The sequence below is a fragment of the Sturnira hondurensis genome, unplaced genomic scaffold (genome assembly GCF_014824575.4).
Source record: "Sturnira hondurensis isolate 20B ecotype Veracruz unplaced genomic scaffold, ASM1482457v3 Scaffold0013348, whole genome shotgun sequence".
NCBI classification, from domain to species: Eukaryota; Metazoa; Chordata; class Mammalia; order Chiroptera; family Phyllostomidae; genus Sturnira; species Sturnira hondurensis.
In genome coordinates, this window is record NW_028085979.1 from 199329 (window position 1) to 217298 (window position 17970).

Here is a 17970-nt window from a genome sequence, read left to right on the forward strand (position 1 = left end):
GCTTTAAGCTATTATATTTTAGGGTCTTTGTGAGGCAAGAATAGATAACTGGAGCATTCTATAAAGAAAGGATGTCTGCTTGAACCAAGGCAGGGTAGAGAAAGAGAAAGATGAATTTGAAAAATAGTAAAGAGGTATATTATAACTTCTTCAATCACTAGTGATAGAACTTAAGCAAAAAGTGGAATTTTTTGGCTTAAGGCACTGAAAAGGATTCAGGACCAAAGTGATGTCACCAAAATTTAGTTTCCCTTCATAACTTGCCCCTACATTCCCCTTAATTGGGTTGTAACTCCAAACTTCATGCAGTGGAATCCAGCAGCCCTGAGTACAGCATCTCCAAATTCATCTCCTCCCAGGTTCAAGTCCAATAGAAAGAGATATGCTTTTCTGGTAATCCCTACAATGTCCTAAGATTCACTCCAAATAGGCTAGCCTTTGGCTTAGGTCACAGGTCTACCTCTAAGACACTCTCTACACCAGTGTGAAGATGTCCATAACTGGAGAAGAGGGTGTATCAGTTATGGGTCTTTCTGTGGAAACTTAAACAGGTTTTTTTTTTAAGGTGGAATGTATTCATTCATGACAAAAAAGAAAGAGAAAAATTCATGAACTGTTCCAAATTCAGGTGTGCTTTGAGTCTTCAAAATTACTGCCAACTAAGACAATCTTCCTACTGGGGATTTTGAAAACCAAGGAGAAGTGGGTTTGATGACAAAAATAGGCTACAATAAAATATTCAGGGTTCTTCCTTTTCATTGGTTTCCAAACAACCATAGCTATAAGATCTTAGTCTTTGTCATAGATTTGTGTGTAGTAAAGAACTAGTGTTTTTGTAAGTTCATCATTGTTTCAATTGCCAACAGAGGCAAGAATGCAACATGAATCCAGATTGCCTAAGTTTAGGTCAGGGGTGTCAAACTCATTTTTACCAGGGGCCACATCAGTCTTGCAGTTGCCTTTAAAGGACAAAATGTAATTGCAGTTTGATTCCCAGTCAGGGCACATGCCTAGGTTGCAGGCCAGTTCCCAGCAGGGGATTCACAAGAAGCAATCATACATTGATATTTCTCTCCTTCTCTTCTTCCCTTCCTCTCTAAAGATAAATAAATAAAATCTTTAAAAAAAATCTAAAGGACCAAATGTAATTTCAACTCCTTACAGTTAAGGAGTAGTTACATTTATACAGTCTTAAAATTACATTTGGCCTTGTGAAGGCAACCATGAAGCTGATGTGGTCCCCAATGAAAATGAGTTGAACACCCCTGGTTTAGATCCTGGCTCTCACACTAATTAGCTTTGTGTAGAAGCTACACACTACCCTGGAGAATGGTAGAATTAAGCTCTGTGGGCACATGACCCACAGTTCTCTTGGCTTTGGATGCTGTTATACACAGCTTCATATTGATCTGAAAGTCGGGAGAGTGGGTGGGACAGGAGAGATACTTAGATAAGTTGAAGTACTTTCAAAAGTGCTGAAATGAGTAACTTGCAGGGGTTTTATCTCCAAGCAAAAGGTTAGGGAATTGGAGGGGATTGTGAATTTTGCCTTATTATTTTGCAAGTCAAATCTAGATAGCCAATAGACTTCTCTTGTACAAATGCAAACATTTGCTGGATATGTTGCTGAATTAAAGTCCAGGGATGGTTTGTGAATCAGAAATCTCCTCAGTCAATTTGTGGGTTTAAATAGAGCCTAAGCTTTCTCTGGGGCAATTCCAGTTGTTGTTATGATATCCTAAAGATGTCATAAATAAAGAAACAAAAATGTGTTAATATCTTATGATGTTTTTAATTTAATTTAAGCTTTTGGGTAGCTAGAAAGATTTATTGAGTACTCACGGTATAAAGAAAATTTTGGTGTCTAGTTTGAGTCTCAAAAGCTTGCATTCTTTTATTTCTAAGTATTAATGATAATGGTTTTATTAAGCCATTAATATATGCTAGGAATGGTTCTGACTACTTTACAGGTATAGATATTTGTACCTTTATTGTTCAAATAACTGAAGCTTTGAAAGTTTAAGAGACTTCCTGTATTTGCAAGTCTAGCAAAAGATGGAAATAAAATATCTAGGCTTCAGCCAAGATGGAGTCATAGGTCGAAACACTGTGCCATCTCCCACAACCAAGTTTGAATATAACAAAGGTTTGGAGAAACAAAGACACAGCCAAAGGACAGAGAATTGAATTATACGGAAGTCCAACTACATCTAACCGTTCAACGGGACGGTAAGAGGGCGGAGCCAGCAGCGAGCAGGGTAGGGCAGGACAGGTCCCCCGACCTAGGCGCACAGGCAGCCCGGAAGCAGTTGGGGTGCGGGGAGACTGACCAAGGTCGCACATTCACGCACAATGAGACGGACCACACAGGCCCCAGGGGGCGAGGGCTGACAGTGGTGGCACACTCGCGTGCAGTGGGACAAAACGCGTGGGTCCGGTGACCGAAGCAGCTGCGGCACCGGTGAGGGCCTCAGCGGCAGGCGGCAGACAGGACGCCATAGTCCCTCTTTGACCCCGCCCCCACATTGTCACAACCCAGCGACTTAGTTGCCCTGCACTAGTGAACCCTTAGGGCTCCGATCCTGCTACAGAACAGGCACAAACAGCCCAAAAGATGGCACAAGAAGAACTCAAAGTCCCAGAGCCGATAACTCTCAGCGACCGAGAAATTGCCAGCCTCTCAGAAGCACAATTCAAAATACTGGTGATCAGGATGCTCACAGAACTGATTGATTATAGTCACAAATTAGAGGAACGTATGAAGGCTAAACTAATTGAAATGAAGGGAGATGTCCAGGAATCCAATAGCGATGGAAAGGAAACTGGGATTCAAATCAATGGAATGGACCAGAAGGAAGAACAAAACATCCAACCAGAAAGGAATGAAGAAATGAGAATTCAAAAAAATGAGGAGAGGCTTAGGAACCTCCAAGACATCTTTAAACGTTCCAACAACCGAATTATAGGGGTACCAGAAGGGGGAAAGAAGCAGCCATGAGTGGAAAACTTATTTAAACAAATAATAAAGGAGAATTTCCCCAGTCTGGCAAAGGAAATAGACTTCCAGGAAATCCAGGAAGCTCAGAGAGTGCCAAAGAAGTTGGACCCAAGAAGGAACACACCAAGGCACATCGTAATTACATTAGCCAAGACTAAAATGAAGGAGAGAATCCTAGAAGCAGCAAGAGATAAGGGGACACTCACCTACAAAGGATTTCCCATCAGACTGTCAGCAGATTTCTCAAAAGAGACCTTACAGGCAAGAAGGAGCTGGAAAGAAGTATTCCAAGTCATGAAACCCAAAGACCTACAGCCAAGATTGCTTTATCCAGCAAAACTTTCATTTAGAATGGAAGGACAGATAAAGTGCTTCTCAGATAAGGGCAAGTTCAAGGAGTTCATCATCACCAAGCCCTTATTATATGAAATGCTAAAGGGACATATATAAGAAAAAGAAGATGAAAAATATGAACAGTGAAAGGACAGCAAACTCACAGTTATTAACAACCACACCTAAAACAAAAGCAAACCAAGAGGACAGGAGTAGATCAGGAGTGGAACCATAGAAATGAAGAACACATGGAGGGTTAGCAACAGGGGAGTGGGAGGAGGAGAAGTGGGGAGAAGGCACAGAAAATAGCATAGACAGTAGGTAGAAAATAGATAGGGGGGAGGGCAAGAATAGTATGGGAAATATAGAATCTAAAGAACTTGAGACACGTGGTTATAAACTAAAGGGGGAGAATGGTGGGGGAGCGAGTGTGCGGGGGGAGGGGAATGAAGGGGGGAATAGAACAACTGTAGTGGTATAGTCAATAAAATATATTAAAAAAGAAATAGAATATCTACTGCTAAACTTGTGTTCTTTCTAAGACAGTGCTGTACCATAGAACTTTTGTGATAATGTTCTATACCTCCGTGGTCAGATACGGTAGCCACAATATGGTGGCAATTGAGCACTTGACATAAGATCAGTATGACTGAGTACATAAATTTTTAATTTAATTTAATTTTAATTAAAATTTAAATTAATAGCCACATGTGGCTATTTAAATTAACAGCTATATGTGGCTAGTGGTCAGACATTATTACACTGTGTGATCTACACTCAAGCCACTGAGACCTCATGTGTAGAATATCTGGATATCAAAGAGAGCAAATGTGAAGTAATTGGGGGGGGGGAACCATTTTATCCAAACAAAATCCAGTTAAATTGCAGAATTTAAAGGAAGGTAGACTTCAAAGTTAAAAAACTCATAAAACTTAGGTATGAAAATCTTTTGGAAAACTTCTATTGTATATTTTACTTAGGAATTATTAATGTATTTGTAATGTTGATTATAAGAAACAGTATTTTTTTAAAAAGGAAAAAATGTGCCCAGAACTGTATTCTTACTGCAATATTCAGTTCTCTAGGCATTTTCATTTAGGGAATTACAAATCCCCAAGTACTAGGGGAAAAATAATATGTTTACATTCAAACTTAATTGACCAATCTCTTTTGATTTCTATTTTCAGATGTGTTCTGCTTCCAGACATCTTATTTTCATGAATGCCTTTAGAGCTGAATATTTATAAACCAAATTCTGTAATGCTGAATATTAATATTAATAGAATATGTCTACTATAAACAATGATAAGCAGATGATACATAGATGCTTACTTAATAGAACTCTAAATGATAATCTTTTTTCTGACCTGTGGATTTAGTGGTTTGTCTGGCTAGGCTGTCTTCTAGCCCTGCTGACTTAACTGTAAAATATCTTTTAGTAAATAGTAGCTATTGACACTTGTTTAATTCTTCCTTTCTTGGTAACCAGTCTACCAAGACTTTTTTTCAATTGACTATAACTTCACTGTCCTGTGGAAACCTTTTTTTTATGTTAGATCAAGGGGCTATCGCTATGTGTTGTTGGCCAGAATGGGGTACCTGGCTCTCAGAGGCAAGGGTCCTGCAGGATATGGGTACACTGAAGACCCTGAAATGCCTGAGCTCCAGGCTGTAGGACTGCTTTTTCCTCATATCTCTGTGCACCTACCCTCAGAAAAACAAATTACAAACAGAGGTCCTGTCATGAAATTGCCTGGACCTTATCTCCTCTTGACCATGCAATAGTTACTTAACATTTTTTGCCTATTACTCTACATCTACAGAATAGAGATAAAAAATAAAGGTAAAAACCTGAGTTCCAGCCAAGATGAAGGCATAGGTAGAAATGCCTCACTTCCTCACACAACCAAAAAGAATAATAATAACCAATCTTAAAACAATAAACAACCAGAAGTGCCAGAAAATCAAACTACATGGAATTCTGACAATCAAAGAGTTAAAGAAACATTCACCCACACTGGTAGGAGGGAGGAAACAGACAGCCAAACAGAGAGGACATGAAGCAAAGAAGCAGACCACATGGGTAAGTCAGGGCTGGCTGAATGAGAACATAAAGACTCAAAGCTAGCTGTACACTACTTCAGGGGTTGCCATGGGTGGGAGAAACTCCAAGTCCCATTGGAAAGTGGGGCTAGAGCAGAGCAAACTAGTGACACTGTTGTTCCCTCTCTGACCCCACAGACAGCACCACAGACAACACCACAATGCAGCAAAGAGGGTTGTCTCAACCTGGTGAATACCTAAGGTCCCACCTCCTTGTGACATAAAAAGTCCACCAAGATAAAGAAATATGGCCTAAATGAAAGAACAGATCAAAACTCCAGAGAAACAACTAAGTGACAAAGAGATAGCCAACCTATCAGATGCACAGTTCAAAACACTGGTAATCAGGGTGCAAACAGAAATGGTTGAATATAGTCACAAAATAGAGGAAAAAGTGAAGGCTATGAAATGTGAAATAGGAAAAATATACAGGGAACCAACAGGGAAGGGAAGGAACCCAGCATTCAAATAAACAATTTGGAACAAAAGGAAGAAATAAACATCCAACCAGAACACATGACGAAACAAGAATTTAAAAAAAATGAGGATAGGCTTTGGAACCTCTGGGACAACTTTAAGCTCTCTAATATCAGAATCATAGGGGTGCCAAAATGAAAAGAATAAGAGGAAGAAATTATTCGCAAATCAGTAAATCAATACATCACATAAACAAAAGCAAAGGTCAGATCAATAGACTTGGGAAAAGCTTTTGATTAGGTACAACACCCATTTATTATAAAAACACTCAGCAAAGTGGGAATAGAGGGAGAATTCCTCAACATAATAAAGGCCATATAGGAGTTTTGGGAGGGGGAAGATGGCGACAGAGTAGCATGGAGGGAACCCAGCTCCCCTGCATCTGGTAGAAAATCCAGGAGGATCTACCAAAGAACAGCATAATCAACCAACAATTCCCCAACAGTTATTAAAATAAGAGACAAGAAAGTGTGACAGAGGAACCAGACAGCTGCAGGTTGGCAAGAACTCCAGAAGGCCAGTGAAGACAAAAGCAGCTGCACCCGCGGCCTCCTCGGTGGCGGGCTGTGCCCACGGCATGCCCAAGACAGGCAACCTCCGGCGGTGGATGAGTACCAACGAGAAGCAACAGGCAATCTGGGCCTGCACCATCAGTGGGAAACAGAGGCCCCGTCTGAATCCAGGGCCAGGGCGCCTGTGGTGGAGGGACCTCCAGAGACCCAGCACCCGGTGGGCCGGCAACAGACTCGGTGGGAGTCGTGGGTCTGCTACAGGGTCCCTGGGAGAGAACTGACTTCCCCCTCCCCATCTAGGCAGGCTGGGTAATACCGGGCAGAGACCTGTGGGCTTAAGTTAACGTAAAGGGTGGCAAGGGCGGAGGGCCCTATTCAACTGCGGACTCTGTGTTCGCCAGCCTGCCAGCCCACCAGCCCGCCAGCCTGCCAGCCCAGGGGATTTAAGAAGGACACTGTCCTTGCAGAACTTTTGGGATTGGGCTGAGCTGAGAGGCAGGCTTTGTGGAGAAGTCTCTATTGGAAAGTGAACTGAGGTGCTCTGCAACAGCAGCTTGCCTCACGGCCCAACCACCCAGCAGCCATCCAGGGGAAGGGTGGGAACACCTGGGTCCCACCACAGGACTGAGAAGGACAGTGCCAGATACCGCGGGACACAGGCAGCCTCCCAGGGGTGTGGGTGCCCACATCCCAATCCAGTAGCCTGGCTCTCGCGCGCCTGCATACCTGCCCTCAGAGAGGCCTGGCTGGCCGCAACCAGGAAAACCGGTTTGGAAAGTTTGAAACTGATAAAAGAAGGGTGTTTTTTTTTTAAATGTGTGTGTATTTTTTCCCCTTCCCTTTTTTTTCCTCTCTCAACTTCTTTTTAAGTAATCTTATATCTTGTAAACTGTATTGTTGCTCTGTCTTTCAATACTCTCTCCCTCATTTCTTTTTCTTTTTGTCCTGTTTTAGTTCTTCCCAAATTTTCCGCTTATTCCCCCTTCCTCCAGAATTTTGTGTGTGTGTGAGTGTGTGTGTGTGTGTATGTATGTGTGTGTGTGCCTTGGATTCTTTGTTTCTGTGTTGCTTAGTTTTCTTTTAGGTGTATTATTATTTTTTTGCATTATTCTTACTTTTTTATTTTAAGAATATCTTTGTATTACTCCTCTTTCTGTACAGGTTTCTTAGTCCTGACTGGTTATATTGTACTTTCTGACAGGTTCCCAGTGCTCTTTCCTCCACAGTGTATTGCTTATTTTCTATACTTCACTTGCTTTCCTTTGGCATACTACCCAAGCTCTATAATCCCCATTTAGATAGATCAAATAGAGTCTATCACGTGAGTATTGCTCTAATATTATTGTAAATAAGAGCTGTTCTATACAATGGTAATACTTCATAACACACCTCTCAGACCTTAGACCACCTTACAGGTTCCTGAATTTTATTATTTTATTTAGTCACATGCTACACCAAGTTACTAACCTGTACTCTCACCTTACGTCAAAATCTGACTACCAGCAACCACACTGCTTTCTAGATACAACTCACAAGCCTCCCCTTCCCAACAAGAGACTTAACTTATGTCCAGCCTTTCTTGAAAGTGGCAAGCTGCGTCTAAGAGCACAGTTAACTCTATATATAGCCTAAAGATTGTCTATTTCTTCTCTGCGGAATGTGTCTGTAAATAACATAAAATAATCTTCTGCTATCATAAACAATTTTCCCACGCCCTCCAACTGATCACACACGCGCAATAAAGAAAGGAGTAGGTGGAAGAGGAGAACACCAAGATACCTGCAGGAGACCACACCACTGAATTTCACAGGTATCCTACCACAGAAGTTCACACCATCAACCCAGGAAACCAGAACAGATGAACTTAAGAAGCTGAGGCCAACAAGAAGAGCATTACAAACAATGGGAAGACAAAGAAACAATCCCCAAATGAAAGAAAAGGAGGAAGTCTCAGAAAGAATGTTAGATGAAATAGAGGCAAGTCAACTATCAGATGTGGAATTCAAAGCACTGGTTATCAGGAAATTCAAAGAGCTTACAACAAGCTACCAGAAACTACAGGGGAGCTACAATGAACTCTCTGCAAACTATACCAACATGAAAAAGGAAATAGAAATGATCAGTAAAGGCCAAGAGGAAATGATGAATACAATTTCTGAACTGAAGAACACAGTAGAAGGTATGATGGGTAGGATCGATGAGGCGGAAGATTGCATAAGTGAGATCGAAGACAGGGTAGAAACAATTTCACAGACGGACCAAGTAATGGAAAAGAGACTCAGAAAAAATGAGGAGAATTTAAGAGAAATGCAAGACAATATGAAATGTAATAATATCCAAATAATAGGAATACCAGAAGGAGAGGAAGAGGAACAAGAAATAGAAAACCTACTTGAAAGAGTAATAATGGAAAATTTTCCTAAGTTGAGGAGGGATAAAGTCACACGAATCCAGGAATCACAGAGAGTCCCAATCAGGTGGAACCCAAAGAGGCCTACTGCAAGACACATCATCATTAAAATGGCAAACCTCCAAGACAAAGAGAAAATCCTAAGGGCAGCAAGGGAGAAAAAGGAAGTAACATACAAGGGGGTCCCAATAAGGTTGGCTACTGACTTCTCAATGGAAATATTCCAAGCAAGAAGAGAATGGCAAGAAATATTCCAAGTAATGACAAACAGAGGCCTACAACCAAGGCTACTGTACCCAGCAAGGCTCTCAATCAAGATAAAAGGCCAAATAAAGAGCTTCCGAGACAAAAGAAGTCTAAAAGAATATGCCTCCACCAAACCAGCTCTACAAGAATTACTAAAAGGGCTGCTTTAAGGAAAGGAAGGAAAAGAGAGAGACAGAGAGGAACACAGGTACATAAATGGCAATGAATAAGCACCTTTCAATAATAACCTTAAATGTAAATGGATTAAATGTACCAATTAAAAGACATAGAATAGCTAAATGGATAAGAAAGCATGACCCACACATATGCTGCCCACAAGAGACCCACCTCAGGTCAAAAGACCAGCACAGACTAAAAGTGAAAGGATGGAAACACATTTTCCAAGAAAATGGACAAGAAAAAAAAGCCGGGGAAGCAATTCTCATATCAGACAAAATAGATTTCAAAAACAGGGCCATAAAGAGAGACCCAGAAGGTCACTTCATATTACTCAAGGGAAGAATTCACCAAGAAGACATTAACATCATAAATATATATGCACCCAACATAGGAACACCCAAATATATAAAGAAAATCCTAGAGGACCTCAAGAAAGATATTGACAGCAAGACAATTATAGTCGGGGATTTTAACACCCCCCTGTCAAAAATGGACAGATCTTCCAAAGAAAATATCAACAAAGATATAGCAGCATTAAACAACACTCTAGATGAAATGGACCTAATTGATATATATAGAGCCCTTCATCCAAAAGAAGCTAAATACACATTCTTTTCAAATGCCCATGGAACATTTTCAAAGATACACCACATGATAGGACACAAAATGAGACTCAACAAATTTAGGAAAATAGAAATCATACCAAGCATTTTCTCTGATCACAAGGGACTGAAATTGGAAACTAACCCTACACGAAAAAAAACAAAACACCCAAAATCATGGAGACTGAATGGTATGCTATTCAACAATGAATGGGTCAAGATAGAAATTAGGGAAGAAATCAAAAAGTTCCTGGAAACAAATGAAGATGAACTCACAACAACCCAAAACTTATGGGACACAGTGAAGGCAGTCCTGAAAGGGAAGTTCATAGCGATACAGGCTTACCTAAAGAAAATAGACACATTTCAAACAAACAACCTAACCTGATGCCTGCAAGAACTCCAGGAACAACAACAGAGACAGCCCAGAGCAAGTAGAAGGAAGGAAATAACCAAGATCAGAGCAGAATTAAATGACATAGAGACTAAAAGCACAATTCTAAAGATCAATGATTCCAGGAGTTGTTTTTTTTGAAAAGATAAACAAAATAGACAAACCTTTAAGTAGGCTCATCAAGAAAAGAAAAAAGAGGACCCAAATAAACACAATCAGAAATGAAAGAGGAGAGATTACAACTGATACCACAGAACTAGGAGGGATTGTAAGAAATTACTATGAAGAACTGTGTGCCAAGAAATTTGAAAACCTAGGTGAAATGAACAAATTTCTAGAAAAATATAATCTTCCAAAACTCAATGAAGAAGAAGCAGAAAGCGTGAACACACCAATAACAGCAGATGAAATTGAAGCAGTAATCAAAAAACTCCCATGACACAAAAGTCCCAGGCCACATGGTTTCATAGGAGAATTACACAAGGCATTTAATTAAGAGCTAACCCCTATTCTTCACAAACTATTCCAAAAAATCCAAAAGGATGGAAGACTCCCAAACTCTCTTCATGAAGGCAGCATCATCCTAATCCCAAAACCAGATAAAGACCCAAGAAAGAAAGAAAACTTCAGGTCAATATCGCTAATGAACATAGACCCTAAAATCTTCAACAAAATATTGTAAAATTGCATCCAACAACATATGAAAAAGATCATACACCATATCCAAGTGGGATTCACCCCAGGGATGCAAGGATGGTTCAGTATTCATAAATCAGTAAATGTAATACATCACATAAACAAAGCAAAGGCAAAAACCACATGATCATATCAATAGACTCGGAAAAAGCTTTTGATAAGGTAAAACATCCATTTATGATAAAAAAAGCTCAGGAAAGTGGGAATAGAGGGACTATTTCTGAATATAATAAAGGCCATATATGAAAGACCTACAGCCAACATCATACTCAATGGGCAAAAACTAAAATCTTTTCCACTAAGATCAGGAATAAGACGAGGTTGTCCACTTTCACCTCTTCTAGTCAATATAGTATTGGAAGTTTTAGCCACAGTGATAAGACAAGAAAAGGAAATAAAAAGCATCCAAATCGGAAAGGAGGAAACAAAACTGTCATTGTTTGCAGATGACATGATAGTGTACATGGAAAATCTTATAGACTCTACACAAAAACTGCTTGACCTAATAAATGATTTTGGCAAAACAGCGGGTTGCAAAGTCAATATCCAGAAATCAAAAGCATTCTTGTATTCTAACAATGAATCAGCAGAAGCAGAAATTAAGAAAAGAATCGCATTTGATATAGCAAAAACAAAAATAAAATATCTGGGAGTAAACCTAACCATGGAGGTAAAAGACCTGTAATCAGAAAACTACACAACACTGAAGAAAGAAATCAAGGAGGATACAAACAAATGGAAACATATACCGTGTTCATGAATTGGAAGATTTAACATCATCCATATGTCCATACTACCCAAAGCAATTTACAGATTCAGTAGAATACGTATTAAAGTGCCAATGGCATATTTCACAGAAATAGAACAAAGACTTCAAAAATGTATATGGCACCATAAATGACCCCGAATAGCAGCCGCAATTTTGAGAATGAAGAACAAAGTAGAAGGGATCACAATACCTGATACCAAACTGTATTACAAGGCTACTGTAATCAAAACAGCCTGGTACTGGCATAAAAACAGGCACATAGACCAATGGAACAGAATAGAGAGCCCAGAAATAAACCCAAGTTTCTATAGTCAATTAATATTCCACAAAAGGGGCAATAACATAAAATGGAGTTAAAATAGCCTCTTCAACAAATGGTATTGGGAGAGCTGGACAGCTTCACGCAAAAAAAAAAAAAAAAAAGGTACTTGAGCACCAACTTACACCATACACCAAAATAAATTCAAGGTGGATAAAAGATTTAAATATAAACTGTGACATCATTAAAGTCCTGCAGGAGAGTATAGGCAGGAAAATCTCAGACATTTCATGTAGCAATATTTTTACTGATATGTCCCCTAAAGCAAGGGACATAAAGGAAAGTATAAACAAATGAGATCTCATCAAAATATATAGCTTATGCATCGCTAAAGAAAACAGTATTAAAATAAAAAGAGAACCAACTCTATTTGCCAATGATACCTCAGACAAAGGTTTAATCTCCAAAATATATAAAGAACTTACACAACTCCAGTCTAAGAAGACAAGCAACCCAATTAAAAATGGGCAAAGGACTTCAACAGACACTTCTCCAAGGAGGACGTACAGAGGATCCAGAGACACCTGAAAGGATGCTCGATATCGCTAGCTATCAGAGAGATGCAAATTAAAACCACAATGAGATATGACTTTACACCATTCAGAATGACCATCATAAACAAAGCAACAAACAGCAAGTTATGGAGGGGTTGTGGAGAAAACGGGACCCTAGTTTACTATTGGTGGGATTGCAGATTGGTACAACCACTATGGAAAACAGTATGGAATTTTCTCAGAAATCTAAAAATGTATCTGCCTTGCGACCCAGTAATTTCACTGCTAGGATTATATCCTAACAACCCTGAAACACCAATCCAAAAGAACCTATGCACCCCAATATTCATAGCAGCACAATTTACAATAGCCAAGAGTTGGAAGCAACCTAGATGCCCATCAGTAAATGGATGGAAGAAAAAACTATGGTACATTTACACAATGGAATTCGATGCAGCAGAAAGAAAGAAGGAGCTCCTTCTCTTTGCAACAGCATGGATGGAACTGGAAAGCATTATGCTGAGTGAAATAAGCCAGGTTGTGAAAGACAAACACCATATGATCTCGCCTTTAACAGGCACCTTAACAAGAAAACAAACAAGCAAGCAAAATATATAACCAAAAACACTGGAATAGAGAACAGGCTGACAGTGACCAGAGGGGAGAGGGGAGGGAATTTCAGGGGAAAAGGGAAGCGTTTACAGGAACAAGTATGAAGGACACATGGACAAAAAATAAGGCAGGTGGAAATGGGGAGGAGGTAGGGAGCACATGTAGGGGTGGGCTGGGATGTGAGTAAAAGACAGAAAACTGTATTTGAACAACAATTAAAATAAATAATTTTTAAAAGAAAGAAAAGTTATTTAAAAAATAATGAAGGGAAACTTCCCCAATCTGGCTAAAGATATAGAGTTGGAGGAAATCCAGGAAGCCCAGAGAGTCCCAAAGAAATTGGACCAAAGGAGGAACACACCAAGGCACATCATCATTAAACCCAAGATTAATTAAACCCATCATTACACCCATCATTTAACCCGAGATTAAATATAAAGAATCTTTAAAGTATCATGAGGAAAGGAGTTACCTACAAAGGAGTACCCTACAAATCCAGCTTATAGTGATAAGCTGATTCCTCCAAAGAAACCTTGTTGACAAGAAGGGGCTGGAAAGAAGTACTTGAAGTCATGGAAGGCAAGGATCTACATCCAAGATTACTCTATCCAGCAAAGTTATCATTTAGAATGGAAGGGCAGATAAGGTGCTTCCCAGATAAAGTCAAATGAAAGAAGTTCATCATTTTCAAGCTCTAATTACAGGAAATATTAAAGGAACTTATCTAAGAAATAGAAGATAAAAAACAATGAACAGTAAAATGACAACAAACTCACAACTATCAACACCTGAAACTAAAAAAACAAAAACTAAAACTAAGCAGACAATCTGAACAGGAACAGAATCAGAGAAATGGTGGGTTTTCAGTGGGGAAAGGAAGGGGGAAAATGTGTGGGAAGGTGCAGGGAATAAGAAGCATAATGTAGGGCCCTGGCTGGTGTAGCTCAGTGGATTGAGCGCGGGCCTGCGAACCAAACAATCGCGGTTTGATTCCCAGTCAGGGCACATGCCTGGGTTGCAAGCCAGTTCCCCGCAGGGGCCAGTTCCCAGCAGGGGATGCAAGAGAAGCAACCATATATTGATGTTTCTCTTCCTCTCTCCGTCCTTTCCCCTCTAAAGATAAATAAATAAAATATTAAAAAAAAGAAGCATAATGTATAGGCATAAAGTAGATGGGGAGAGGTTAAGAATGGAATAGGAAACAGAGAAGTCAGAAAAGCTGTACATACAGCTCATGGACATGAACTAAGGGGGAGGAATGTTGGAGGGTTGGGAGGTGCAAGGTGGAGGGGGCATAAAGGAGAGAAAGAAAATGGGAAAACTCGAATAGCACAATCAATGAAACATACTTAAAAATAGTTTCTACCTCACGATATTGAGAGAATTAAATGAAGTAATCAATGTAAGAGTTTAGTATAGTTCCTGGAACCTATGCACACTTATTGATTATTATCAACAGATATTGATTATTATCATTTTATTACCATAATCCTTATGCTCATCCTGACTTTTTATGCCATGAAGAAATGTGCTCCTCAATTTTATTATACCAATCATTTTGTGGATTCCCCTTTAGTCAGTCAATTTAATGTTTTTTTCTCTGTTTGAGTTTGTGTGTTTATTCATTCATCCAATACATATTAAGGCCCCACTAGGTGCCAGTTACTACCTTGGACAAAGGGACACCATGGTGAGTAAGACACAAATGCTTTACTCTCGGTGCTCATATTTATTGCAGAAGATAACACAGAAACAGATGCCAAAACTGATATTCATTCAAAGAAGGCACTTCCCAGTAAGTCTAGTTTTATTCAGTTATATTCCAGCAGGGATCAGTGGCAATCAGATGCAAAGCAATTGCATTTTTCTTCCTGGTATTGGGAGGGCTGTTGGATGTTAATAATAGATTAAATATACCAGACGTTCCATGCACTGGAGTTCACACAGCTTAATAAGGTTATTCAGACTTTATTAACATGATGAAATATTTCTTATCTGACATGATGAAATATATATTATGTGACATGAATAACTTTGAGAGAGTGTAACATTGATTTTGGGGTAATTTGGTACATTTGAGACACAGTGGGAGCATTTATGAATAAAGTGGGACTCTGGAAATTCAGAGAACCAATGAGGGCCTTAATACCAATGGGAAAACTCAGAACTCTCAGCTTCTAGTCCCTCTGCCAGTTATGATTACTTACTATCTTCAGAGTTCTCATTTGTAAAATATGGAGAGACAGGGGAAGGAATACTCCTGAACTGGATCATTCAGTCAAATCTGCTCATTCTGCAGGTGAGAAACTTGTGACATAGAAAGGTGAAATAACCTTTTCAAAGACACTGTTTGTTATTTAAAGACACAGCAAATCACTAAACTTCCAAGACAATGTTCACCTCTAGAATACCATTTTGTTCAATATGCAGAATATTGCAAAGTTATAATTAAGGTCTAGGATCATGGCCTTCAAACATAACAAAGTACTTACATATATTCTGAATTTATAAATTATGCTTTTTATAAAACTTGCTCATCACAATTTTATTTAATCTTTACTGTATTTTCCCATTACCATTTAGTACACCTATACACCCCCCCCCCAGCAATCACCATACTGTTGTTCCTATCCATGTCCTTTTTCCTTTTTGTTCAATCCCTTCAACACTTAGTCTCTTCCCAACCACCCCTAGCTATCATACTGCTATCTATGAGTCTGTTCTCCTTTTCTTGTTAGTTGAGTTTGTTCATTAGACTACAGAGTGAAATCATATGGTATTTGTCTTTCTCTGACTGGCTTATTTCACTTAGCATAATGTTCTCCAGGTCCATCTACACTGTGTCAAAGGGTAAAATTTTCTTTTTCTACAGCTGAGTGGTATTCCATTTTGTAAATGACACATAGTTGTTTTATCCTCTCATCTATTGATAGATATTGATAGATACTTGAGCTGCTTCCATATCTTAGCAATTGTAAATGACACTGTAATGAACGTATTAGTGCATATTTCTTTTGAATTAGTGTTATTGATTCTTTTGGATGTATTCCCAGAAGTGGGATCACTGGGTCAAAAGGCAGATCCATTTTCAATTTTTTTAGATATCTTCATACTGCTTTCCAGAGTGGCTGCACCAATCTGCATCCCCACAAACAATGCAAAAAGGTTTCCCTTTCTCCACATCCTCGACAGCACTTGGTGTTTTGTTGACTTATTGACTATAGACATTCTGACAGGTGTGAGATGGTATCTCATTGTAGTTTTAATTTGCATTTCTCTGATGGTTAGTGATGTTGAGCATCTTTTCATATGACTCTCTAGTCATGTCCTTTGCCCATTTTGTAATTGGATATTTTGTTTTGTTGCTGTTGAGTTTTGAAAGTTCTTTATGAATTTTGGATATTAACCCCTTATCATATGTATTGATGAATATATTCTCTTGTTCTATATGTTGTCTTTTTATTTCAACAATGATTTCCTTTGCTGTGCAAAAACTTTTTGCTTTGATGTAGTTCGCATGTGCTTATTTTTTCTTTTGTTCCCCTTGCCTGGGGAGATACGTCCAATACAAAATTGCTACAGGCAATGTCTGAGGCTTTGCTGCCTATACTTTTTTCTGTGATGTTCTGGTTTTGGGTCTAACATTTAGGTCTTTGATCCATTTCGAATGTATTCTTGTGTGTGGTGTAGGAAGGTGCTCTAGTTTCATTTTTCTGCACTTATCTGTCTAATTTTTCCAACACCATTTATTGAGTAAACTATCTTTAGCTATTGCATGTGCTTGCTTCCTCTGTCCTATATTAACTGACTATAAAAAGGTGGGTTTATTTCTGGGATCTCTATTGTGTTTCATTGATCTACATGTCTGTTTTTATAACATTACCATGCCGTTTTGATTACTATGCTTTATAGCATATTTTCATATTAGGTACTGTGATTCCTCCAACTTTGTTATTCTTTGCCAGAAACACTGTTGGTATGCAGGGCCTTTTGTGGTCCCATACAAATTTTTGAAATATTTGTTTTAGTTTTTTAAAATACATCATTGGAATCTTGATAGGAATTGCATTGAATCTATAGATTGCTTTGGGTAATATGGACATTTTAATGATGTTAATTCCTCCTATCCATGAACATGGTATATGTTTCAACTTATTGTATCTTCCTCAATTTCTCTTTTCAGTATCTTATAATTTTCTGAGTACAACTATTTTACATCCTTGGTTATGTTTTTTCCTAAGTATTTTATTGTTTTTGTAGTGATTGTGAAAGGGATTGTTTTCTTAATTTCCCTTTCTCATAGTTTGTAATTGGCATATAAAAATGCAACTGATTTCTGGATATTAATATTTGTATCCTGCCACTTTGTTGAATTCATTTATCAGTTCTAGTGGTTTCTTGGTGGAATCTTTGGAGTTCTCTATGTTTAGTATCATGTCATTTGCAAATAAAGCCCATTTTAGTTCTTCCTTTCCAATTTGGACACCTTTTATTTCTTTTTTTTGTCTGATTGCTGTGGCTAGTACATCCAATACTACAATGAATAAGAGAGGTGAAAGCAGACATCCTTGTTTTATTTTCAGTCTTAAGGGGAGTGCTTATAGTTTCTGCCCCTTTAGTATGATGCTGGCAGGGGATTTGTCATATATGGCCATTATTACATTGAGGAATGCTCCCTCTATTCCCACTTTGCTGAGAGTTTTTATCAAAAATATGTGCTGGGTTTTATCAAATGATTTTTCTGCATCTATTGATATGATCAATAGAAGGTTTTTATCCTTCATTTTGTTTATGTGGTTGGTCACATGTATTAATTTGTAAGTGC

The 17970-nt window shown here is 38.8% G+C and overlaps 1 long non-coding RNA gene across 1 annotated transcript; it reads left to right on the forward strand.

Annotated features, from left to right (window-relative positions):
* The first annotated feature begins 3201 nt into the window (after window positions 1-3201).
* LOC118997622 (uncharacterized) lies at window positions 3202-13904 on the forward strand. The gene is made up of 3 exons (XR_005068698.1): window positions 3202-3228; window positions 6728-6732; window positions 13659-13904. It is a non-coding gene; the product is annotated as an uncharacterized LOC118997622 (long non-coding RNA).
* Window positions 13905-17970: the final 4066 nt, after the last annotated feature.